The following is a 26371-nucleotide window of genomic DNA, read 5'->3' on the forward strand; positions in this document are numbered from 1 at the left end:
CGACTCCACTTTCAAGGAGCGATGAACCTGCACTCCAAGGTCTCTGTTCAGGAACAATCCCGGGGACCTTACCCTTAACTGTATAAGAATATCGATTTCACATCTGTCTTTAAAAGAATAAAATGCTAGGGTCTAAGCTTCTGCCTTCAAATATTTGGAGGTGGTCTGGCCTGGCCCATAACAACATGTTTCTGTGTGTTTAGCTGTGTCTGTGTCAAGGCCTGTTGCACCTCAGTCTGTGTCTGTTTCTGTCTTTGTATGTGTATGAATCTATGTATGTTTGTGTGTATAAATGTGCCTGTATGTGTCTGTATGGGATTCTCTCTCGAACTGTGTGTGTCTATCTCAGTCGAACTATCTCTGAGTGCTTGTAGTTATAAGTGTGTGAGGTAGTGTATATGGATGTGCGTATTAGTGTGTGTCTCCGTATCTGTGTGTGTGTGTGTGTGTGTGTGTCTATGTCAACCAAACTGTGTAATGTATCTGTGTGCACATACAATGGTCCTGTTGATGTTTATCTCCAAAAATGTGTCTGCATGTGTTTTTGCCTGTGAGTCTATCTCTGGCTGCAATGGGACTGGAGGAGACTTTGAACGAATGAATGAATTAAAAAGTGATAAATTAAAGGCTGAGTCTCTCTTACTCCCTTCCTGTGTTTAATGTGATACAATGCCACCCTCCGGTGGCCTTGACATGCCACTACAAAAGTGGCCGATCTTTTTCTTCGAAGCTTGTGAATCTCTCAGGTTGCTGGTGTCTCGTTCCTCAAACAATGTCTTTGGCGACACAGAGCAGTTTTGTCCGACTGATATTGCATCATTGATGTGAGCAAAAGGAGACAACAATGAGTGGAGGAGAGAGAGAGAGAGGGAGACATTGTGAGAGTGAGAGTTGTAAATGGAGGCTGAGGGAACAAGGGAGAGAGATGAATCCTGCTGAGGCCAGGTCAGAGAGAGTGATCCTGAGGTGAAAGTAAAGGACAGAGTGACTGAACCCCAACTCCTGAGCTCGGCCCCGGTTCCCTCCCCTTCCCTAAGGACCAGGACTTGGGGCCGAGTCTGTCTCTCACCAGCTCAGCTTATTCAACACAAAGATAAACAATAAAATAGTTTGTTCTACTGTTTGGCACTTCTTAATGAACATTTTCATTATTTACAAATTGAAGCTATAGTTACAGTCAGGAAATGGTGCCTTTTCTCACAGGTCCCCAAGTTGTGAGAAACATTGAAATTTGTGGGTGGCACTGCCTCACAGTGCCAGAGACCCGGGTTCAATTCCCACCTCAGGCGACTGACTGTGGAGTTTTCACATTCTCCCTGTGTCTGCGTGGGTTTCCTCTGGGTGCTCCGGTTTCCTCCCACAGCCCAAAGATGTGCAGGTCAGGTGAATTGGCCATCCTAAATTACCCGTAGTGTTAGGGGTATGGGTGAGCCGCGCTTCGGCGGGACTTGTTGGGCCGAAGGGCCTGTTTCCACACTGTAATGTAATCTAAATCTAAATCTAAGAAAGTGTCCCTGTAACCTCCTGTGGGATAAGATTGCACAAACCAGCACGACAATAGCGACATGCTGCTTCATTGCTGAAACAATGAACTGTAATGAGAAAATCCTTGATGGATTGATTGATTAATAAGTGAATTTGATTGTTTGCTGAATTTGGGTAACGGGATATTTCAGCACATTCTTCAGCTGCTGTCTGAACTTAGTCTGGGTCACAGCGTAAATCGCGGTGTTTGTGCAGCAACTGAGGAGCTGCAACATGAAGCCCAATTCCCGCACATAGGTATGTAGATACATAGGGGCATATGCCAAATTATACATTCGGTTCCATATCGAATACAGCATTAACATTGACCATAACAGGATGAAATTGGCCGAGATCACAAACAATAAAACAATAGATTTTTTTCGGTTTTGCATTTCTGTATCATGGTGAGAGTCCCCATTGGTGTGAGTCTGGAGTCTCCTGCGGGCTCTGCTGGTCACTAAAATGTGTCTGACGGTGAAAACATTGAGCAACAGAATCAGGAGAAATGGGACACACGGGGTTAGAAAGTGGTGGAGGAACTCGATTGTGATCCAGACACGAGAAGTTAGAACACCGTTCCTTATGTAACAAAACCAGGGGGAGTTCGCCAACCGATAATCATCTGTGAGCATGAAATACCAGAAAATGTTCTTTAAACAACTCAGCACAGTCACTGTTCCCAGAACCACAGCCGCCGTTTTCTCACTGCAATATTTATTTTTAAGCTTCTGGCAACAAATGGCCACAAACCGATCAAAGGTGAAAGTGACAGTGAACCAGACAGAACAGTCAGTGGCTGCATAAAGCAGGACGGCGTGGATATTACACACAGGGATGTCCCACAGGAAATAAAACTGCTCCCGATAAACAATGGGAATGTGTCTCAATATCAGATCGAGGATAATGATCAGGAGATCCGCCACTGCCATTGCCCCCAGGTAACGCCTGACACATCGAGACAATCCACAATCTTTATAAAGCAGGACGAAGATCGTCATGACGTTAACTGTGAGGAAGGAAAACCAACAATTTATACATCAGCCTGATGGACATTTTCCAAATGATTGAGATCAGAGTGAGATTTTCAAAAGTTCAGACATATACTGATGCAATTTGTGCTGGAATAATACATGGTAAATTCCAAATTACTAACAGAAATGTGATGTAATACAGAAGAAACCCTCCCTCCCTAAACACACAGACATGTATCCATAAGAATAGATGTTTTCTAGAACATTCCCAAAGACTTGGTCACTGCTTAACCATTCCTAATACAGAGGGTAAACATTGCCGTCCTGAAGGATTCTCTCCCAGTTCGCTGGAAATTTCTGTCTTTTAGTTTAAATTGTGTTCAATTCTCCGATGTGAAGAAATGTAAACACAGGGGAAAGCCCTTTAACTGCCTGAGGAGACTTCAAAACAGTGATTCCTTCTCCATGGGACAGGGTCATTTCCCTTGGGATCTTATGGTCTTTCAATTAAATGTCATCTGGCTGTTGCTCATAGAATATTCTGGAGAATGTCAGTTGTCGATTATTCAATGAAATGTCCTGGAGAATCCCAGTTATGAATTTACCACGGAATGTAAGTGATAGAATTTTCCAAGAAATGTCAGTTATAGATTGTTCCGGTGAAGATCGCTTGCAGAATGTTCGAAAAATGTTGGTTACGGAATGTTCCAGGGAATGTTGGTTATAGAATGTTCCAGAGAATGTCAGGAAGAGAATGTTCCTGGAATGTTAGTTAGAGAATGTTCTGGACAATATTGGTTGGAGAAGATGATAGGGTCATATAAAGCCACATCACGGTCCATTAAGTTTGGTGAAATCCACTCGGCCTCACAGTGAAAATCTCTCTCCAAACCTGACTCAACTGGCACTTTGTGCACAGAAGCAATAAGATTAAGCTAAAAACTTGATCATTTGATGTAAGATTATCTGTTTACAATCATACAGATGTCATCCTTTATTTGGAGATCCACTCCACCTCCTTTTATATTTTGTAGAACTCTCCCAAATATAAACGGTCCTGGCTGTTCAGTTCCAAATAACAGTCACCCTGTAGTGAGGTCTCTCTCATGTCATTAAATTGTATCTGTTGACCTCAATGTACGGATTGAATTCCTCAATCATTTTTGAGAACGCAAAATATATTCAGATAGGTTTTTAAACCGTTATTCCCTGCTCCATTGTCACCTTTATTCCTCAGTTTGACTGTTCAGGAAACAGTCTGACATTGTCATTACACACAGAATCAAACTTGATGGGCAATGTTTGTGTGTGTACATTTGTGTAAATGTGTGAGTTTGTGCGTATGTTCGTGTGTGTGTGTGTGGTGGAGGGCAAATGGGAAAGTCATTCAGAAATAATATGCTCGGTGGAAATCAGTTTAAATATGAACATCTGGCAGGTATTTGGGTAATTGGCAGAGGGAGAGTGAGAGGTGTTTAATGGACAAATGTGGTGAAGGTTTTGAGAATGTTAAAATAAAGATATTTTAAGACCCAGTAACAATAAAGATCAATCCACACAGGGGTGATGGTTGGTTGGGATTTTGGTGTAAGATTGAATTAGGATCATGGTGTGTCACTCAGATTAGCAGGTTTGAAGTTGGGAATGTCAGCAGCAGATTATTAACATCATTAGGACTGTATTTCATAGCTCAAGGTTCAAGTAGCAGATGGAATGAGCCAGTAACGTATATTCTAGAGGTATGAGTAGTTAAAATTAGAAATGGTCAAGGTATGGGGTCAGGAATCAGCTCATGGCTGAAGGGATCAAGACAGTTGTGATTCATTTGTTTCAGCCTCAGATATTGGCCAGGGATGGGATGGAGTCAGAGGAAGGAAATGGAGTTTGTAACCAGAGGAGAAGGCAGTGATCTCATGTTCCCAATATTTAGATAACAAGAGCAGTGATACAATGAATTATGGCTCAATCTGAAACAGAGTAGGTCAACATAGAGACCCATGAGGGACACTGCCAGGAGCAAAGAGGGACCGAGTGAATGAAAAAGACTTGCAGAGTGAATATCTGGAGTTAGAGTCTCAGCGGGACACAATAACAGCAGCAAGGATAAACCTCTCTCCAGAGATGCAACATCCCAGTCTAATGTTCTCAGACTCTCCATTGTTATAACATTCCAGTCTGTTGTTCTCAGATTCTGATCGCTCATTCCCCTCTCTCGGGAGCTGTGGATCCATGTTAGTGCTGTTGGTGATGATCTGCCCAAACCATGGGATAGCACATTGAACGGAGCCCATTTCTCATTAAAGGATGGAAACCCTCCACTGGGATAATTTGCATCGATGGCTATTGACGTTAATCACAGTCACTGAACAAACAGGTTCAGCTAGCCCACTCCTTACATCACTTTTCGTATCACAATAAAAAGGGAATATTTACTTGGTTGAGGTGGAATGGATAAAGATTTCTGAGGGGTGGAATATAAATCTTTCAATCTTTTTAATCTTTCTTCCTTGTATGTGGAGTAGTGTCTGTTACAGTGGAACAACAGGAGGGTAATCAGCAGACCCTCTAAAGAGTCATAGAGTCATAGAGATGTACAGCATGAAAACAGACCCTTCCATTGTATAGGTCCATGCTGAACAGATATCCTAAATTAATCTAGTCCTACTTTCCTGCACATGGTCCATAACACTCCCAATCTTCTTATTCATATCCCCATCCAGAAACATTTTCAATGTTCTAATTGTAACTGCCTCCACCACTTCCTTTGGCAGCTCATTCCATTCATGCACCCCTCTCTGTTTGAAACAGCTGCCCCTGAGGTACCTTCTAAAACTTACCTCTCTCACCCTAAACCTATGCCCTCTAGTTCTGGACTCACCCACCCCTTGGAAAAGATCTTGTCTATTTATCCGATCAATCCCCCTCATGATTTTATAAACCTCTATAAGGTCACCCCTCAGCCTCTGATGCTCCAGGGAAAACAGCCCCAGCCTATTCAGTCTCTCTCTCGATAGCTCAAGCCCTTCAAACCTGGCAATCTCCTTCTAAATATTTTGTGAACTCTTTCAAGTTTCACAACATCCTTCCAATAGGAGGGAGAACAGAATTACTCACAATATTCCAAAAGTGGCTGAACTAATGTCCTGTTCAGCCGCAATATGGCCCCCTAACTCCTCCCGTTAATACTCTGACCAATAAAGGGAAGCATACAAAATGCCTTCTTCACTATCCTATCTATATGTGACTCCATTTACAAGGAACTATGAACCCTGAACATTCCCCATGACCATACCATTAAGTGTATAAGTCCTGCCCTGATTTGCCTTTCCAAACTGTGGTACCTCATTTTTATATAAATTAACCTCCATCTTCCACTCCTTGGCCCATTGGCCCAGCAGATCAGGATCCCATTGTACTCTGAAGTAACCTTCTTCGCGAACTAGTACACCTCCAATTTTGATATCATCTGCAAACTTATTTACTGTTCCTTCTATGATTGCATCCAAATTATTTATATAAATGATGAATATCGGTGGACCCAGCACTGATCCTGTGGCACACCATGGGTCATAGGTCTCCATCTGAATGACAACCCTCTATCACTGCCCTCTGACTTCTACCTTCAAGCCAGTTCAGGATCCAAATAGTTAGTTCTCCCTCTAGTCATGAGATCTAACCTTGTTCAAAAGTCAACCATCAGGAATCTTGTCGAAAATCTTCCTGAAGTCCATACAGATCATATCCACCAATCCTCTTCATAACTTCTTCAAAAAAACTCAATCAAATTAGTGAAACATGATTTCCCATGCACAAAGACAAGTTGACTGTCCTTAATCAGTCCTTGCCTTTCCAAGCACAGACGAATCCTATTCATCAGGATTTGATAGATAGTGCCTTCTAAGAGATTTCTTTGAGAGCAGTGCTAGCCCTTTTAGATGACGTGCTCTCATGTTCAATGGGATTTGCTCTGACTACTTTTTAAAATGTCCTTCCTTTTAAAACACCAAGACTCACATTGGTCCAATGTTGTCAATACAATTAAATACAAATTCAATTGGTTTTTGGTATTGGGCATAAATTAAATTAATTGGTTAAATTTAAATCCAGTTTCATTAACACAAAAGCACAACACGGAGCCTTTGGTTACATTTTCTCAATCCTCAGCACTCTCTGCAGCTGTCACCTAGTCACAGGCACAAGGGCTATGAAACTCTCTCAGCTCAGAAACGCACCCTCTTTCTTGTAGTGACCAAACACTCTTTCAAAGTCTAAGCATCAATCCCCTCTTACTCCTGGGCTCTAACCTTCTTCACTTACCTGTGAGCAAACATCACAAATTCTTCTGAAAATTGAAATATTCCAGTTCCACTGTTCTCATTTGTCAATGTCAGAAACAACATTCTCCACAAACCCCAGCAGATTTATCAAAGATAATTTCCCTTTTGTGAATCTGGGCCGACTCTGCTAAGTTATACCATTATTCTCCAATTATCCAGTTATCACATACCTTACAAAACATGCTAATACTTTCCTCACAACTGACGTCAAGTTATCCACAATTTTGTTTTCTGTTTTCCCTCTGCACCATGTTTGAAATATTTACAGCCACAGCAGTTACTCACTACTGTGCAGGATCTTTCCCAGAATCGGAAAAACTTTGAAGAACTTTGACTTCCCTCAATACTCAGGGAAGTGCCTCATAGAACCAAGGAATTTATAGGACCAAAAGAGGCCATTGACCCATCATCTCTATACTGGCTCTCAGCATGCTCTTGTCTGCAGCCCCATCTCCACAGTCCTCATAATTCATTACTCATTTGACAACAGACAATAGGTGCAGGAGTAGGCCATTCTGCCCTTTGAGCCTGCACCACCATTCAATATGATCGTGGCTGATCATCCTTAATCAGTATCCTATTCCTGCCTTATCTCCATAACCCTTGATTCCACAATCCTTGAGAGCTCTATCCAACTCTTTCTTAAATGAATCCAGAGACTGGGCCTCCACTGCCCTCTGGGGCAGAGCATTCCACACAGTCACCACTCTCTGGGTGAAGAAGTTTCTCCTCATCTCTGTCCTAAATGGTCTACCCTATATTTTTAAGCTGTGTCGTCTGGTTCGGCACTCACCCATCAGCGGAAACATGTTTCCTGCCTCCAGAGTGTCCAATCCTTTAATAATCTTATATGTCTCAATCATATCCCATCACAGTCTTCTAAACTCAAGGGTATACAAGTCGCTCCAGTCTTTCAGTGTAAGGTAATCCCACCATTCCAGGAATTGTCCTCGCGAACCTATGCGACACTCCCTCAATAGCCAGAATGTCTTTCCTCAAATTGGAGACCAGAACTGCACACAGTTCTCCAGGTGTGGTCTCACCAGGGCCCTGTACAGCTGCAGAAGAACCTCTTTGCTTCTATACTCAATCCCTCTTGTTATGAAGGCCAGCATGCTATTAGCCTTCTTCACTACCTGGTGTACCTGCATGCTTACCTTCATTGACAGGTGTACAAGAACACTCAGATCTCTCTGTACTGCCCCTTTACCGAAAGTGATTCCATTTAGGTAGTAATCTGTCTTCCTGTTCTTGCCACTAAAGTGGATAACCATACATTTATCCACATTAAACTGCATCTGCCATGCATCTGACCACTCACCTAACTTATCCAGGTCACCCTGTCATCTCCTAACATCCTCCTCACATTTCACCCTGCCACCCAGCTTAGTATCATCAGCAAATTTGCTAATGGTATTACTAATACCATCTTCTATATCATTAACATGTATTGTAAAAAGCTGCGGTACCAGTACTGATCTTTGCGGTACCGCACTGGTCACTGCCTGCCATTCCAAAATGGAGCCGTTTATCACTACTCTTTGTCTCCTATCAGCCAACCAACTTTCAATCCATGTTAGAACTTTTGCCCCCAATACCATGCACCCTAATTTTGCTCACTAACCTCCTATGTGAGACTTTATCAAAAGCATTCTGAAAGTCCAGGTACACTACATCTACTGGATCTCCCTCGTCTATCTTCAGAGTTACATCCTCAAACAATTCCAGAAGATTAGTCAAGCATGATTTCCTCTTCATAAATTCTTGCTGACTCTGACCTATCCTGTTACTACTATCCAGATGTGTCGTAATTTCATCCATTATAATAGACTCCAGCATCTTTCCCACCATGGAGGTCAGACTAACTGGTCTATAATTTCCTGCTTTCTCTCTCCCACCTTTCTTAAAAAGTGACATAACATTAGCCACCCTCCAATCTGCAGGAACTGATCCCGAATCTATTGAACTCTGGAAAATAATCACCAACGCATCCACGATTTCTCGAGCCATCTCCTTCAGTACCCTGGGATGTAGACCATCAGGCCCCGGGGACTTATCAACCTTCAGACCTAACAGTCTCTCCAACATCAATTCCTGGCTAATATAAATTCCCTTCAGTTCAGGTCCTTCGGCCACTGTTACCTCAGGGAGATTGCTTGTGTCTTCCCCAGTGAACACAGATCTGAAGTACCAATTCAATTCTTCTGCCATTTCTTTGTTCCCCGTAATATATTCCCCTGTTCCTGTCTTCAAGGGCCCAATTTTAGTCTTAACCATTTTTTTGCCTTTCACATACCTAAAAGAACGTTTACTTTCCTCCTTTATATTATTGGCCAGTTTACCTTCGTGTCTCATTTTTTCTCTGCGTATTTCCTTCTTAGTAATCCTCTGTTGCTCTTTAAAAGCTTCCCAGTCCTCCATTTTCCCTATCTTTGCTATGTTATACTTTTTCTCTTTTAACTTTATATGTTTCTTAACTTCCCTCGTCAGCCACGGCCACCCATGCCTCCTCCTAGTATCTTTCTTCCTTTTTGGAATGACCTGATCCTGCAACTTCTGCATTATACACAGAAATATCTGCCATTGTTCCTCCATTGTCATCCCTGCTAAGGTATTGCTCCATTGAACTTTGGCCAGCTCCTCCCTCATAGCTCCATAGTTCCCTTTATTCAACTGAAATATTATCACTTCCGATTGTACCCTCTCCCTCTCAAATTGCAGATTGAAGCTTATTGTATTATGGTCACTACTTCCCAATGGCTCCTTCACTTCGAAGTCCCTGACCAATTCTGGTTCATTGCACAATACCAGATCCAGAATTGCCTTCACCCTGGTCGGCTCCAGCACCAGCTGTTCTAAGAATCCACCTCTGAGGCACTCCACAAAGTCACTTTCTTGAGGTCCAATACCATCCTGATTCTCCCAGTCTACCTGCATGTTGAAATCCCCCATAACAACTGTAGTAACATCTTTGCGACAGGCCAATTTCAGCTCCTGATTTAACTTACATCCGACATCCAGGCTACCGTTTGGGGGCCTGTAGATAACTTCCAAGAGGGTCTTTTTACCCTTAGTATTTCTCAACTCTATCCACACTGACTCTACATCCCCTGATTCTAGGTCCCCCTGCGCAATGGACCGAATATCATCCCTTACCAACATGGCCACCCCACCCCCTTGGCCTGTCAGTCTGTCCTTACGGTAGCACGTGTAGCCTTGAATATTCATTTCCCAGGCCCTGTCCACTTGAAGCCACGTCTCAGTTATCCCCACAATATCATTTCTCCAATTTCCAAAAGAGCCTCAAGCTCATCCATCTTATTTCTAACGCTTCGTGCGTTCATGTATAGTATTTTTAATTTGTTACTGCCCTCACCCTTCCCATCAACTCCTATTTCACTCAACCTTACAGCATGATCCCTTACTGAGTTTTCTGCCTCATTTGTACAGTTGTCTTTCTTGACTTCCCTTGTTCTAACTTTCCCTCCAATTTCCTTCTTAAACATCCAGTTTGTCCCCCCCGCTACTTAGTTTAAACGTAGCTGTGTTGCAGTAGCAAACCAGCCTGCCAGAATGCTGGTCCCTAACCTATTAAGGTGCAAACCATCTCTCTTGTAGAATTTATGCTTACCACAAAACATACCCCAGTGATCCAAGAATTTAAATCCTTGCTTCCTGCACCAGTTCCCCAGCCACACATTCAAGTCCATTATTAGATTAGATTACTTACAGTGTGGAAACAGGCCCTTCGGCCCAACAAGTCCACACCGCCCCGCCGAAGCATAACCCACCCATACCCCTACATCTACATCTACATTTACCCCTTACCTAACACTATGGGCAATTTAGCATGGCCAATTCACCTGGCCTGCACATCTTTGGACTGTGGGAGGAAACCGGAGCACCCAGAGGAAACCCACGCAAACACCGGGAGAACGTGCAAACTCCACACAGTCAGTCGCCTGAGGCGGGAATTGAACCCGGGTCTCAGGCGCTGTGAGGCAGCAGTGCTAACCACTGTGCCACCGTGCCGCCCACCTGCCCGAGGAACTGGAAGCAAACTGGAGATAATCACCTTGTACGTCCTGCTTTTCAGCCTTCTTCCTAGTTCTCTGAAGTCCCGCTGTAGTATGTTCCTCCTCTTCTTCCTGACATCATTTGTGCCGACATGTACCACTAGCTCTGGCTCTTCACCTTCATCCTTGAGGATTTCCTGCACTCTGTCTGTGATGTCTTTAACCCTGGCACCAGGAAGGCAACACACCATCCTTAAGTCCCGTCTACTGCCACAAAAACCCCGGTCAGTTCCTCTCACTGTGGAGTCCCCTATTACCACGGCTCTGTGCGATGTCCAACTCTTCCGCTCTGTCTCCACTCCAACTTTTGATTGACAGACCTGGACGCCTCGCGGACTGGCAGTGTCATCTGTCTCTACTGTCTCCAAAAGATTCAACTTGTTCCTGACAGGTACTTCCCTCGGGGTCTCTTGTACCTGTCTCCTCTCTGCCTTCCTCATCGTCTGCTCTCTTCTGCTCTCTTCTGGTACGATTGGTGTAATAACCTCGCTGAAGGTCTTGTCCAGAAAGATCTCGTTCTCTCGGATGAGCCGAAGGTCCTCGAGTTCTTTCATCAGTGCTGCAATATGCTCTGTCAGTAGCTGAACGTGCACACACTTTCCCCCCTTATACGAACCAGACACACCAGAGCCGTTGACCTCCCACATCAAGCACGTAGCACACTGAACCAGCTTGGCAGTCATGTCTTCACCCTCTTCAACTTTGGCGTAATCACTTCACTCAACCTCCTTGTCAAGGACTCCTGAGCTAAAGCCTCACTCTTCAATCCACAGGAATTCGGTGCAACAACTTACCAACCTTCGATGATATCAGTTTTTCAAGTAATTGCTCTTAAATAATTCTAATTTCCTGCACTTCCTCATCTTCATCAGTCACCCTGTTCCCTAATATTTCTGGAAGATTTTCTGTTCCTTCATTGGAATCTCTTTTGGGGTAGAAGTGACGTGTACAAGAAGGACGGATTGCACCTAAATTGGAAGGGGACCAATATACTGGCAGGGAAATTTGCTAGAACTGCTTGGGAGGATTTAAACTGATAAGGTGTGGGGGTGGGACCCAGGGAGATAGTGAGGAAAGAGATCGATCGGAGACGGGTACAGCTGAGAACAGAAGTGAGTCAAACAGTCAGGGCAAGCAGGGACAAGGTAAGACTAACAAATTAAACTGCATTTATTTCAATGCAAGTGGCCTAACAGGGAAGGCAGATGAACTCAGGGCATGGTTCGGAACATGGGACTGGGATATCACAGCAGTTACGGAAACATGGCTCAGGGATGGGCAGGACTGGCAGCTGAATGTTCCAGGATACAAATGCTACAGGAAGGATAGAAAGGGAGGCAAAAGAGGAGGGAGAATGGCATTTTTGATAAGGGATAGCATTACAGCTGTGCTAAGGGAGGATATTCCTGGAAATACATCCAGGGAAGTTATTTGGGTGGAACTGAGAAATAAGAAAGGGATGATCACCTTATTGGGATTGTATTATAGACCCCCCAATAGTCAGAGGGAAATTGAGAAACAAACTTGTAAGGAGATCTCAGCTATCTGTAAGAATAATAGGGTGGTTATGGTAGGGGATTTTAACTTTCCAAACATCAACTGGGACTGCCATAGTGTTAAGGGTTTAGATGGAGAGGAATTTCTTAAGTGTGTACAAGACAATTTTCTGATTCAGTATGTGGATGTACCTACTAGAGAAGGTGCAAAACTTGACCTATTCTTGGGAAAGAGGGCAGGGCAGGTGTCAGTGGGGGAGCACTTTGGGGCCAGCGATCATAATTCTATTCGTTTTAAAATAGTGATGGAAAAGGATAGACTGGATGTAAAGGTTGAAGTTCTAAATTGGAGAAAGGCCAATTTTGACGGTATTAGGCAAGAACTTTCAAAAGCTGATTGGAGGCAGATGTTTGCAGGTTATGGCACAGCTGGAAAATGGGAAGCCTTCAGAAATGAGATAACAAGAATGCAGAGAAAGTATATTCCTGCCAGGGTGAAAGGGAAGGCTGGTAGGTAAAGGGAATGCTGGATGACTAAAGAAATTCAGGGTTTGGTTAAGAAAAAGATGGAAGCTTTTGTCAGATATAGACAGGATAGATTGAGTGAATCCTTAGAAGAGTATAAAGAAAGTAAGAGTATACTTAAGAGGGAAATCAGGAGGGCACAACGGGGACATGAGATAGCTTTGACAAATAGAATTAAGGAGAATCCAAAGGGTTTTTACAAACATATTAAGGACAAAAGGGTAACTAGGGAGAGAATAGGGCCCCTCCAAGATCAGCAAGGTGGCCTTTGTGTGGAGAAAATGGGGCAGATACTAAATGAGTATTTTGCATCAGTATTTACTGTGGAAAAGGATATGGAAGATACAGACTGTAGGGAAAAAGATGGTGACATCTTGCAAAATGTCCATATTACAGAGGAGGAAGTGCTGGATGTCTTGAAACGGTTAAAAGTGGATAAATCCCCAGGACCTGATCAGGTGTACCCGAGAACTCTGTGGGAAGCTAGAGAAGTGATTGCTGGGCCTCTTGCTGAGATATTTGTATCATCGATAGTCACAGGTGAGGTGCCGGAAGACTGGAGGTTGGCAAACGTGTGCCACTGTTTAAGAAGGGCGGTAAAGACAAGCGAGGGAACTATAGACCAGTGAGCCTGACCTCGGTGGTGGGCAAGTTGTTGGAGGGAATCCTGAGGGACAGGATGTACATGTATTTGGAAAGGCAAGGACTGATTAGGGATAGTCAACATGGCTTTGTGCGTGGGAAATCATGTCACACAAACTTGATTGAGTTTTTTGAAGAAGTAACAAAGAAGATTGATGAGGGCAGAGCAGTAGATGTGATCTATGTGGACTTCAGTAAGGCATTCGACAAGGTTCCCCATGGGAGACTAATTAGCAAGGTTAGATCTCATGGAATACAGGGAGAACAACCATTTGGATACATAACTGGCTCAAATGTAGAAGACAGAGGATGGAGGTGGTGGGTTATTTATCAGACTGGAGGCCTCTGACCAGTGGAGTGCCACAAGGATCGGTGCTGGGCCCTCTACTTTTTGTCATTTACATAAATGAATTGGATGCGAGCATAAGAGGTACAGTTAGTAAGTTTGCAGATGACACCAAAATTGGAGGTATAGTGGACAGCGAAGAGGGTTACCTCAGATTACAACAGGATCTGGACCAGATGGGCCAATGGGCTGAGAAGTGGCAGATGGAGTTTAATTCAGATAAATGTGAGGTGCTGTATTTTGCGAAAGCAAATTTTAGCAGGACTTATACACTTAATGGTAAGGTCCTAGGGAGTGTTGCTGAACAAAGAGACCTTGGAGTGCATGTTCATAGCTCCTTGAAAGTGGAGTTGCAGGTAGATAGGATAGTGAAGAAGGTTTCCTTTATTGGTCAGAGTATTAAGTACAGGAGTTGGGAGGTCATGTTGCGGCTGTACAGGACATTGGTTAGGCCACTGTTGGAATATTGCATGCAATTCTGGTCTTCTTCCTATCGGAAAGATGTTGTGTAACTTGAAAGGGTTCAGAAAAGATTTACAAGGATGTTGCCAGGGTTGGAGGGTCTGAGCTACAGGGAGAGGCTGAACAGGCTGGGGCTGTTTTCCCTGGAGCGTCGGAGGCTGAGGGGTGACCTTATAGAGGTTTACAAAATTATGAGAGGCATGGATAGGATAAATAGGCAAAGTCTTCTCCCTGGGATCGGGGAGTCCAGAACTAGAAGGCATAGTTTTAGGTTGAGAGGGGAAATATATAAAAGAGACCAAATGGGCAACTTTTTCACGCAGAGGGTGGTACATGTATGGAATGAGCTGCCAGACGAAGTGGTACAATTGCAACACTTAAAAGGCATCTGGATGGGTATATGAATAGGAAGGGTTTGGAGGAATATGGGCTGGGTGCTGGCAGGTGGGACTAGATTGGATTGGGATATCTGGTCGGCATGGACGGGTTGGACCAAAGGGTCTGTTTCCATGCTGTACATCTCTATGATCTGTGGAGACAGAACCAACATATTCACCTCACGGGACATAGATACCGTATGTCACATCGTGAATACCTCAGAAATGGTACGATGGCACCTGAGGGATATGACACCTATTCTTTTAGAATTAGAGTCCCTACACTGTGGAAACAGGCCCTTCGGCCCAACAAGTCCACACAGACTCTCCAAAGAGTTACCCACCCAGAACCATTCAGCTATCCTATATTTACCCCTCATGAAGAACCTATGCAACAGGCAATTTAGCAAGGCCAATTCACCTATGTTGCACATTTTTGGATTGAAACTTCCAGAATCAAACCAACTTCATGGTCAGTATCTGCACAGACCTCTCCCTGGTGTGAGACCACAGGTTCTGCTGAAGCAAGCAACACAGCTCTGTGACCTCCTCATTGTCTAATCAAATTGGCTTCACACATTGCACCTGGAACAGGTACAATATCGGAAAATATTCCTGGAAATCCCAGAGAGGAGATTGTAGTGCCCTGCTCCCCACTGTTTACAGAGCTTCCCTTCTATGCAGTCTCTGCTCCATTTGTTAGCCGTGTTGAAGACCCCAATACACTGTGAATGCCCTGCCCACACCTTGTTCAGAGTGGGGTCACCAGACCCTCAGCTCTCCCTGAATGAATGCAGCTGATACACAAACCTGAGGAAACCATTTACAGAACCTTCACTGATGTTCCAGTGATAGGAGCAGGTCAAATCCATGTATACATGGTACACCCACACTGTGCTGAAAATGCCTTCGTTTTCAGATTTTTGTCAGTTGCTGATGCACTGTTACATCTCTGCTCAATCCCAGTGTCCTTAAATATTAGCAGTTCCACTCTCAGTATAAGTATTTGAGAATTGCTGTCACAATGACAACACCACTATTGCATGGGGAGGTGATTAGAGAAAACGGGGAGGCGAAGGTCCAGCCTGAGGTCTCTTCATTGAGGGATCCAGGTAATAACCGAGACCCTGGATTTGATCCCACCATTTCCAGATGGTGGAATGTGAATTCAATCAAACATCAGGAATTATGAATCAAATGAAACTATGAAACCATCGTTTGTTGTCAGGAAAACCCACCCAGCTCCCGAATGTCCTTCAGGGAAGGAATCTTACTACCTACACCTGGTCTGGCCTACGTGTGATTCCAGACTCTCAGCAATAGGGTTTACTCCCAGCTGCCCTTTGAAATGACCAAGTCAGTCACTCAGCTGGATCAATCACTACAAAGTCTCAGAGAAATGAAACTGAATGGGCCGAGGCACCTGCAGTTGGTCAAGAAGGCAGCTCAGCAGCATCTTCTCAAGGGCAATTGGCAGGGGAAATAAATGCTGGCCCAGTCAGTGATACCCATGTCCCATTAGTGAATATAAGGAGATGAGCACACTCTGGGAAGAGAGGCGGAGGGGACATAACTCAGTTTAAACAGCCACTTGGAATGATTTTCAGGAGTATGGGAAAAGGCGAAAAATAAATCAGATTAATGCCACATTTTATTTCCATCCCAGCCAATCAACAATCCCTTTGTTTGCTTCTTTTTCTCTCCCTCTCCCTTTCTCTTTCTCCTTCTGTTCAACTCACTTCTTCTCCTCTTCATAACAAACAATTCTGTCACTAAAATAATCACAATATTTCCCAGCTGCTTTCAGTTCTCACGTATGGTCAGTGGACTCGAAATGTGAACTCTGTTTTTCTCGCGACAGAGGCGGGCAAACATCTTCATTTTCCCCAACACTTTTTTTTGTTTCAAAACGGCAGCATCTTCCTTTGTTTGTTTTAACCCTTAATGTTTTTGATTCCATGGGAATGTCAGGATCACTGGTAAGGACAGCATTTGATGACCAAGACTGATTGACCTTGACCTGAGAGGCCATTCCACAAGGCAGATTGGAGCCAAGCACATTACATAGCAGCACAGAAGCAGACCCTTCAGTCCAACCAGTCCATGCTGAACATAATCCCAAACTAAACTTTTCCTCCCTCCCTGCTCCTTGCTCAAAACCCTCCAAATCTTCCCTATTCATGTACTTATCCAAATCTCTTTGGAATGTTGTAATTGTACCCACTTCCACCACTTCCTCAGGAAATTCATTCCACATGTGAACCACCTTCCGTTAAAAGCTTTGCTCCTCATGTGTTTAACATCTCTCTCCATTCACCAGAAAATGGTGCCCCCCAGTCTTGAAATCCCCCATCGTAGAGAAAAAACGATCGATACCTCTCATCCTTTTATAAACTCCTGTAAAGTTGCCTCTCCACCTCCTGCACTCCTGTGAAAAAGGTCCCAGTCTATCTTCTACTATTTGGCCTCAGATTATAAGTTTAATGACATGTTTTGGATCTGAAGTCACACTTAACCCAAACCAGATACGAATGTTAGATTTCTTTCCCAAACAACATCAGTGAAACAGCTCGGATTTCAGACAAAATCGTGAGGGTCTTATGGTTGTTATTAGTGAAACTCACTTTTATTTCAATTCTTGTCATTTGAACTTACGGTCTGTTTTCAGTTGTGATAGGATATGAAACAGTGTCTTTAGCATATTAGCTTGTGTCTCTGAATTATCCTTCCAGTGACATTAATACTCTGACACGGTGTTTCTGTCACGGAATTACTTTCGAGCCAAGAACAAGTTTGTAATTGAAGTATTTACAACTGAAAGTGTGACCAGGAGAAAGTTGGAAAAGTCTGAATGTTGTCAAGGTTTAGATAATTGTTTATTCAGCAACAGTACTGAAATGTAGGTGGAATCTGGTGGTATTATGGAGGCGGCAATGGACAGATTTGATGATGGACACAATACCGAGACATAAATCGGTTCAGGGCAAAAAGGGGCCTCAACATTGTGAGCAGTCTGAGTATCAGATGCTTGTGGGGGAGGGGTCTGAAATTTGTGGATAATGAATGGAGCGTTTAATTGAAACTGAAGTAAATAGTTTCTGTCCTTGTCAAATACAGACAACAGAAATAGCAATGGAGTTCAACATGGTTTAGGGAAACAAATGAATGGAGAAAGACATAAAGAGACTTACCAGGAACACCAACAATAGCGAGGATGGGATAGTAACCTGCCTGAATAATCAGCAGTACACCTCGTATCCGATAAGATAATAAAGACCAGGAAAGGAAGTTAAGACCCAAAGATAAGCTCCTGTCCATTGTTGGAACATTCCAGTCCATTGTCCTCAGATTCTGATCTCTCCTTTCCCTGTCTCTGCAGCTGCCGTAAGTGGTGGATGTGATACAGTTGCAGAAACAATGGGATGATGCATTGAAATGCACCCTTACTAATAGGAGAGGGAAAGCCTCCAGTGACACAATTAGATTCCATGGAGATCGACGTTAATCACAGTCACTGAATAAACATTTCTAGTTAACCCCTTTTCAATACAACATTTTCAGTACACATTGATAACGGGACTGGACTGGATGTTGATATCACTGACTATTGTTCTTATCTCCCATTGCCAATTGTTCAAGTGAAGTCAGTGGGGAGGGAGAATGATGGATGTTTCTTTTTCGCAGGCTAGATGATCCTGTTGTGTTTTCCATGCACAAAGCTGCATCCAACAGCCCTCCTCAAATAAAACAGTCAAGAGGTTGTTACTGTGCCGTTCACTTGATCAACCACCAACCAACAGGTTGTCACCATAATTACTCTGACCATATGCAGGGAGTATGGATATGACTGAAGGTTCCTTTCACTGCTCTAATAAGGCAACTTTGTAACTTCACCACAAAGTGCTCTTCAGCAATTTTTTAAAAAATAGCAAATAGCAAATATCTTATTGCAGTTTATTTGGTTTAAATCAGCAATATTTATATTCTTTGACTTTAGACCAAAGCTAAATGTGACATGTACAATAATTTTGTTTATTAAAACATTCCTTATTAAGGGATCAGGGACAGAATGAATTTGACATTGCCTCGGAGATACAGGGGAATGGGGCCTTTGACTGTGGAGATTGGAGGGGAATACAATGATATCCTCCAGTAACTAGTGTTCAAACATCACTCTTTCTGACAGATGGAATGAAATATAATGCAGAGCAAGGAGACAGATTACCTTTGGGAGATGTAATGTCAATCGATAATCTGAATAGAACAGGAAAATTATAAATGTAATTCAGGCAATGTATTTTACAGACACACTTTTTCATCTCAGGGGAACAGGTTGATTATTCACATCTGCACAGGATATTCAGAATTAAAACAGGCAGAGACAACAAAATGTGCAGGGGTGCAGGGAGATTCCAGGATAATAACAGGAGATATATAACTCAGTCTGTGTCAGTGCAGAGATGGTGGGTTGAAGGACCAATGTGCTTTGCTGTAATTAGTCTCTGATATGTATTAAAATCTTTCGGAGTCTGAGGAGACAAATTTGTTCAATGAAGGCCACAGAGTGTGGCATCATCAATCCTGTTGTTTCATGAAATGCAGCTTCCGCAAAATGCCTTTTCAAATAAAACCGATTTCCTGAGATTTGCATATTTGGATGGATATGAACAAAAAGAGTTTTTTTGGAACATGAAGAAGAAACAAACTCCGATGTCACACAAGTGTCACTGGCACAGCAGCTCAAGTAATGGACCATATTGGGCAAATATAACCAAGTTCAACCTCGAGACCCGTCAGAAAAAGCAATGGAAACCTGAAATACAAACAGAAAACGGTAGAGACATGCAGCAGATGAGATTATATCTGAATAGAGAAACAGAGTAAACATATTGACTCTGACATAAAGGTGTTGTGAGTAAGTTATATTGGCCTCAAAATGTTAATTCTGTTTCTGTCTTTTCACCTGCTGAGTTTCTCTCCAGCAGTTCAATTTTTGTGTCTTCTTTCTGAACTGTGACAAATTGTCTGATGTGAACAGGAACAGCAAAGCTACCAGGTCAGAGGACTCACGAGTATAAAATGAGAAATTACGAAGTTTCCATAATAAATGTCGCTATATCAATGAGGTGGTGCATTTTTATAACTTGTCATGAAAATGTTGATCTCAATGGCATTGACCTCACACGATCAATCCTCTGACTGTTTGAAAACGAAGGGAATTGTTACCTCAATGTCATGTCGTGCTCCTGACGTTATTGGTGTCGCACTCATACAGCAAGGTCTTCCCTTTATGAGACTTCAGAACAAACTGTGAAAACATAAAATATCTTGGTATTTTAAAACATCGGTTCATGGGTTTTGGAAGGCACTAGCAAGGACAGAGTTTATTTGTTATTCCCAACAGCTCTGGAGAAGATAACAGGGAGCTGTCTTCCAGAACCTCTTCTATCCAAGTGGTGCAGTCGTACACACAGAGCTGTTTGGAAGGGGATTCCAAAATTTTTAAAAAACGATAGTGAAGGACCAGTAAATTAGTCCCTAGTCAGGATTTTAAGTGACTTGGAAGACAACTGACAGAGATTGGATTTCCCGTTTTCAGTCGAGGACATTGCCAGTGCAGAATTTTCTCCAATTCCCTTTGATCACAGTTTTGCTCAAGGTCCTTGATGTCACACTCAGTCAACTCAGATGAGGAGGAGGCATGATGGACACTTGACAGTGCTCAAGGGTGCCCTCATAAGAACAGGATACAATGCTCAACTCATCGACTGCCAGTTCTGTTGTGCCATGGTGAGAAAGTGTAGTGACCTCCTCAGGAGACAGCCACAGTCTACAACAGACAGTGTACACTTCATTGTACAGTCCTTCCTGGGAGCCAAATGACTATGGCACGTTCTTTGCAGCCTGCAACACATTATCGATGAGGATGAGCACCTCGCCAACACCTTTCCTGTGTCTCCACTTGGAAAATAAACCTCCCTTATCAAACATTCCAGAACAGGTATGCACATGTTTAATTACAATGTACATCTCTCTCTACACTAGGCCCTTTCAAATCCCCAGGCTGTGTTCAACATGGAATTAGATATTCATTAAATCACACCACATACTGTCTCCTGTTGAAGGGCTTATGCCCAAAACATTGATTCTCCTGTCCCTTGGATGCTGCCTGACCTGCTGTGCTTTTCCAACAGCACACTCTCGACTCTGATCTCCAGTATCTGCAGTCCTCACTTTCTCCACATACTGTCTTCATCAGACACCTTGGAATAGGTTTGGCACAGGGTAGATAGAAATTAAATCCGACTCTAGTCTTTTACAATGAAAGTTCAGCTGCCTCATCATTGTCATTAAACAGTCCAACGACAGAGACAACAACGGCTTCGACTCAATGTGGGGTTCCCTCTACTGCTTTGAACCGAAAGTAAAATTAAAAGTCTCACCTTATTGGGTCCATCGAAAATATCCCCATGACAGGGACATACAGTCACAGAGTCATAGAGTCCGACAGGCTCTTTGGGCCAAACTGGTCCATGCCCTTCAAAATGTCAACCTCTGCTAACACCGTTTCCCTGCGCTTAACCCATATCCTTCTTAACCTTTCCAATCCATATATTTGTCCAAATGCCTTTTTAATGACGTTAATGTACCTGCCTCAACAATCACTGCCAGCAACTGATTCCATATGCGTACCACTCTTTGTGTAAAAATGTTGCCCCTCAGGTCCCCTATTATTCTTTCCCCTTTCATCTGAAACTGGTGTCCTTGTGTCGTTGAGTCCCCACCCCTGGAAAAACACTGAGTGTCTTCACCCTATCCCTGCCTCTCATCCACTTATACGCTTCCATAAATTCCCCGCTCTGTCTCCTGTGCTGTAAAGGAAACTATCCTAGCTTGTCCTACCCCTCTCCCTATCACTCAGACTGTTGAGTCCTGGCAATATCCTTGTAACTTCTTCTACACTCTTTCTTGTTTAATCAGGAAGGTGATTAGGAAGGTGACCAAAACTGAATACGGCCTCTAAGTGCGGCCTCACCAAAATCCTGTACAACTGCAACATAACTTCCTAACTTCTGTACTCAGTGCCCTGACTGATGACGGCCAGTGAGCCAAATGCCTTCTTCACTGCCCTGTCCACTGTGACTCCACTTTCAGAGAACTGAAATCTCCAATGTCTGTCTATTCCACTGCAATCCTTAAGGTGCTCCCATTCACCATGAAACTCCTAACTTGATTTGACTTTCCAAAATGCAAGACTTCACACTTATCTATATTAAACTCTATTTGCCATTTCTCAGCCCACTTGCCCAGCTGATCAAGGGCCTGCTGTAATTTCTGATAACCTTTCCCACTGTCCAGAATGCCATCTATTTTAGTGTCATCTGAAAACTTACGAATCATGTCTCGTACATTCTCATTCAAATCATTGATATGGATAATAAACAGCAATGGGTCCAGCACCAACTCTTCAGGCCGTCCACGAACCACAGGACTCCCAGCCCTCCAGTTTTTTGTGATTCACGCACAAAGACTCTATCATCATTCCTTTCCCATCTTTTCTGCTCATCTGCATTCTCAGTCCACACCAGCCAACTCTTTGTTTATCACTGTCTAGTTAGCCTGATCTAAGTTTAGCACAATTGTTCCTAAAGTAAGTTTCGCATTCTCAAACTGAATCTTAATTCTACCTTCTTATGGGCACTATTTCCTAGGGAATCTTTTATCTGAGATCTTTAAATCAACCAGATCCAAAATATCCTGATTCCTAGTTGGATCCACGTACACACTTCATGGCTACCTCTGCCAGTTTGATTTCTTCAATATACGTGAAGATTAAAATCACTCAGGACTGATGTAATGTCTCATTTACATGCCCTTGTTATCTTCTAAATTATTCTGTAGTGTACAGAATAGCTACTATTATGGGGCCTGTAGTCTACGCCGACCAATAAATTCTTCCCTTGTTATTTTTTAGTTCCACTCATTTTGGATCTGCTAATTCAGATAATTTCTTATGATTGTATTTAAACAAAGCTACCCCACCTCTTCCAGCTTGTAGTTTTGAAATAAACCTGCATTTTTAGATCCTCGATTTGATTTCCTTGAAACTGTCTTTGTAATTGCAGCAAGAACATACCCATTACTTGATACTTGTGTCGTTAATTCATTTATATATTCTTTAGAATGTAATGCACATTTAAGAGCAATCAATTTTGCTGCCTCACCATATTCCCCCTTGACCCTATTTACTGCTTTCTTAAAAGCTTGTACACTCTATCCCTTCCTGTTGCACTCTGGGTGTTGTTATCTTAGTTATTCTGCAATGCCACCATATCTTTATGCTTTGTAAGCTGGGGATGTCCCTTCTCAAACACACAATACCCCCTCTAATTAGTGTGAACACCTCTACTTTGTCCCTAAAGCATTCCAGTCACCTGTTGTTAACTGTATTCTAAGGTGCCAGACTCCAGGCCAAAATAATAAAAATAACCAGTGATTAAGGAAGTGTGAAAACACAACATTTGTGGCTCATGGAAGAGAGAACTCTTCCAGTAGAGTCACCGGACTCGAAACATTAACTCTGCTTTCTCTCTACAGATACTGCCAGATCTGCTGAGTTTCTCTAGCAGTTTCTGTTTTTTCTTCAGATCTCCAGCATCTACAATTCTCTGTTTTTGTTTCTTTCAAACTTCCTATTTGCTAGTTTGTTAAATGATAAACGTTCCAGTTATAGAGTCACAAAGTTGTACAGCACTGAAATAACGTGTCCATGTTAAATTTTAAATTAATCTAGTCCCATTTGCCAGTATCTGGCCCTTTCTATCCAGGTGCCTACCTAGATGCCCCCCAAACGTTGTAATTGTACAGGCGTCTGTCAGCTCGGTCCACACATGCACCACCCTCCGCATGAGAAAAGTCCCCCCAAATACTTCTCCTGTCTCCCCAAACCCGTGCCCCCACCCCAGGGAAAAAAACACTGTCCACCCATCCCATCCATACCCGTCATGATTCTACAAACCTCTGCAAGGTCACCCCCTAGCCCCCGACATCCCAGGGAAAAAAACCCCAGCCTATTCAGCCTCCCCTATAACTCAAACCCTCCAACCTGGCAACATCCTGTAAACCCTTTCTGAATCTTTTCAAGTTTAGCAACATCTGTCCAACAGCAGCGAGACCAGAATTGGACGCAGTTTTACAAAAGTAGCCTTACCTAGTTCCCACTTGTTAGATTTTACAAAGGTCATTCAAGCTGGAACAGGTTGGATGATTCAGTAAGCCTGTTCTGCATTCAGTTAGATCATGGCTGATCACAGATTATATGTAAACTCCACACTTTCTTATTTTATCCCCAAATTCCTCCATGCTTGTCGTCTCCAATAAAGGATCCTTTAGATACAACCAGCGAAACTAACATCATTTACAAAGTAGCATAACCTCACAGCTCTTTAATTTGATCCCCCGGTGAATGAAAGCCAACACACCATATGCATTCTTAACAACCTATCAGCGTGGGTAGAAACTTTAAGGGATGTATGGACCTGGACACCAGCATCCCTCTGTTCCTCCACACTGTCAAGAGTCCTGCCTTTAACCCTGTGTTCTGCATTCAAATTAGACCTTCTAGGCCAAAAACTCACTCGTGATTCTTTATTAATCGTCCTGAACCCCTCAATTAGATTGCAGTCAGTGCTTCACTCTTGTGTATCTGGTATTCTGTATCTTAAACCACTGCAGTTCGCCTCTGACTCGAGTCTCGAACTCCCTCTGGAATATCTGTAATTCTACTTAAAAGCCACCCCTCATCCTGTAGATTAAATTCTAGTTTGTAACTCACAACCAGTATCTATTATTCCACCTGTCAACCACGCTGAACTGCCTCAATTAGGTTCCAATCTGTAACTCACTCCTGGCTATCTGTGACTCCAGCCATAAATCCCCCAAACCGCTCGATGAGATTCTGTGCATTAACTAACTCTTGATGGTCTGTTCTGAAATCAAGAAATGCTGGAAATCAGGCAGCATCCATAAAGAGATAGAAAGCTAACATTTCGAGTCGAGATGACTCTTGATCAGAGATAATGTGAAGAGTGGATCATGCAGGTTTTATACAGTAGTGTGGGGCTGGGGTGCTGTGGGAGGAAGGGTGTTAAAAATGCAGATTAAGTGATCAGAATCTGAGAATGGTGGAACAATGGTGTGTCTAACTTCCAAACTTGAAAGAACAAATGATCCCGGGGTGGAAGAGAGGGCACAGTGACAGAGAATGTAACAACTAAAGCTAAAAGGAAGGTCAGGAATGGGAGTGGGTTCACACTGAGGGTGTTGAACTCAGTATTAAATCCAGATGGTTGTAAAATGCCTAATCTGTAGGTGAAATGTTGTTCCTCCAGATTGAGCTGTAGTTTGCTGGAGCATTACACCCACTATCACATGTATGCTGCCCCCTCTCTACTTCGCGTTAGCTTGCTCTCTCTCCATGCAGGCTGCCTGACCAACTGTGATCTCCAGCTGCTTTTTGTTTCCTGTTCCTGTGGAACATGAACAGTGTGACCAGGGAAGCTGAACGCAGCGTCAGTGACACTGAGTCTCAGCAGATCCCAGAGTCTGAGTCAGAGCTGTCTGCACCAGGGAGGGAGAGACAAGCAGCTAGAGGCCCCGGGGGGGAGCACGATCAATTATTGAAGACCGTGGGTCAGTGAGCTGGAATTTGCTCTCTCTCTATCTCCAGAGATACTTTTTGTGATGCTGAGAGTTTATAGCATTTTCACTTTCAGATTTCCCAGTGCCACACATTTTTTGTCACTGTTGTTGGGATTGCTCCCAGAACCCAGTCTCGAATTATTGGCGACCATTTGAAAAGCTGCTTTCCATCCAGGTGTTGGATGTGGAAGCCTGTCCCTGGCCTCCTGCACAGGTCAGTTTTTTTTAGATTCGATTCCCTACAGTGCAGAAACAGGCCCTTTGGCCCAACAAGACCAAAACGACCCTCCAAAGAGCAACCCACCCCCTACATTTACCACTGACTAATCCATCTAACACTACGGGCAATTTAGCATGGCCAGTTCACTTAAACTGCACATCTTTGACTGTGGGAGGAAACCGAAGCACCCGGAAGAAACCCACGCAGATACGGGGAGAATGTGCAAACTGCCCACGAACAGTTGCCAGAGGCAGGAATTGAACACGGGTCTCTGGCACTGTGAGGCAGCAGTGCGAGCCACTGAGCCACCATCCTGTTTTTGTTTTTTTATCTCCATGGAGTGGAGAGTGAGGGGAAGCTGCTGGGTTTAACCCCCAATACTGCTGAGACTGACTGGCTCCAATAACTTCCAATGGGAGGCTGTCATGAGATGTATTCCCTGGGGTTAGTTGTGAAACTGAAAGGGTCTATTCAAAGTTCAGGAATTTGTTTCAGGAGGAGACTAACATAGACTGTGTTTGCAAGGACTGCATATGTAAAACTCTGGATGGGGAGGGGGAGTGCATGAAGAATTTCCACAAAGTTCCCCTCATCCTGATGGCCACATTTGTGTATGGCTGCATCGAGCTGTGTGTACACCCTCAGTACCCTAACACACCAAGTGTCATGTGGACTGAGGCTCTATCTGGAG

The sequence above is a fragment of the Chiloscyllium punctatum genome, chromosome 24 (assembly GCF_047496795.1).
Source record: "Chiloscyllium punctatum isolate Juve2018m chromosome 24, sChiPun1.3, whole genome shotgun sequence".
NCBI classification, from domain to species: Eukaryota; Metazoa; Chordata; class Chondrichthyes; order Orectolobiformes; family Hemiscylliidae; genus Chiloscyllium; species Chiloscyllium punctatum.